The 1,453-nt window shown below is 36.4% G+C and overlaps 1 protein-coding gene across 1 annotated transcript in view; it reads left to right on the forward strand.

Annotated features, from left to right (window-relative positions):
* LOC109545103 (ribosomal protein S6 kinase beta-2) overlaps positions 1–1,453 on the forward strand; it is a gene marked incomplete in the record, with an annotated part of 76,461 nt that overhangs the window by 71,025 nt on the left and 3,983 nt on the right.

A 1,453-nucleotide genomic window follows, 5' to 3' on the forward strand; every position in this document is an offset into this window, starting at 1 on the left:
CGATATTTTATCAAGAGCAACATTTTTCGCTGTAAGGCTTCGTTTTGAAAAAAAATAAAATGCGAATTTTCAGGCACGTTTAAAAGGTGAAGAAGATTAAGCTTGAGGATGGCTTATTTTTGAAATCTGTGTACTTGTTTCGGGAAAATTTCGTTACTTCCGACCAACTAAAGCCTGCCGAGTGAAGTTTGACCTGAATTTGATTTGGCAAAAATTCCCCAAATTTCGGAAATTTTGCCCAATATTCGCCCGGATTTCCGAAAACACCCAGTAACTCGCTTATTCGGAAATTCACGTGAAAAGTGAATATCAGCTTTACTATGCATTTTGTCCTCCTCTATCCAGTGGGGTGCTCAGAATGTTTCCATCGTTTTTACTTTTGGGGATTTTTTTGGTTTTTTGGAAACAGCGTTTTTGTCATTTTTTTTGAGAACCGCCCATCTGAGAGGTTTGAAAAAAAATGCCATTGAGGATCTCGAGACCTATCGGACATTTTACCAAGAGTAACATTTTTTGATCAGAAGCTTCGTTTTGAAGAAAAAAATTAAAATGTGATTTTCCAGCCAAATCTTTAAGGCTGGACCCAAAGAAATTTTGCGCAAAAAAATCAAAAGTGTTTTTGAATTTTTCATTGTGCATGCGTTTTTTGATTGGCAAAATGCGTGTCAAAGTGAGTTGGTTTGTTCCGCAACAAATTTCCCAAGGGCGCTACATGGAAAATAAGGAAACTTTGACACAGACTCTGGTAAAAAGAGCCTCAGGGTGGCGTATTTTTGAAATTTTTTTATTCATTTTGAAAATTTTCCTTGTTTTCAACATACTAAAGCCTGCCAAGAGAAAGTTTCGCTCCAATTCCATTCACCAAAATTGGGGCAAATTTCCGAAAATGTTTCCAAAAATCGTCCGGAAATCCAAAAATGTCCAGTAGCTGGCGGATTTGGCACTTTAAGGAAAAACTCAATATAAAGTTTTTTATGCATTTTTGCCTATTCCATCCAGATGTGTGCTCAGAAATGTTCCATCGTTTTTAGTTTTGGGGATATTTTCGGTTTTTTGGAAACAGCGTTTTTGGCATTTTTTCGAGAACCGCCCATCTGCGAGGTTTGAAAAAAATGGCATTGAGGATCTGTTGACGCATCGGACGTTTTACCAAGAGTAATATTTTTTGCTCAGAAGCTTCGTTTTGAAGAAAAAAATTTAAATGTGATTTTTCAGTCAAATCTTTAAGGCTGGACCCAAAGAAATTTTGCGCAAAAAAATCAAAAGTGTTTTTGAATTTTTCATTGTGCATGCGTTTTTTGATTGGCAAAATGCGTGTTAAAGTGAGTTGGTTTGTTCCGCAACAAATTTCCCAAGGGCGCTAGGTGGAAAATAAGGAAACTTTTACACAGATTCTGGTAAAAACAGCCTGAGGATGGCGTACTTTTGAAACTTTTTGATTTATTTTGGAAAA

Source organism: Dendroctonus ponderosae, unplaced genomic scaffold (assembly GCF_020466585.1).
Source record: "Dendroctonus ponderosae isolate FM_Combo_2020 unplaced genomic scaffold, Dpon_F_20191213v2 Dpon_F_20191213_12, whole genome shotgun sequence".
Taxonomy (NCBI): domain Eukaryota; kingdom Metazoa; phylum Arthropoda; class Insecta; order Coleoptera; family Curculionidae; genus Dendroctonus; species Dendroctonus ponderosae.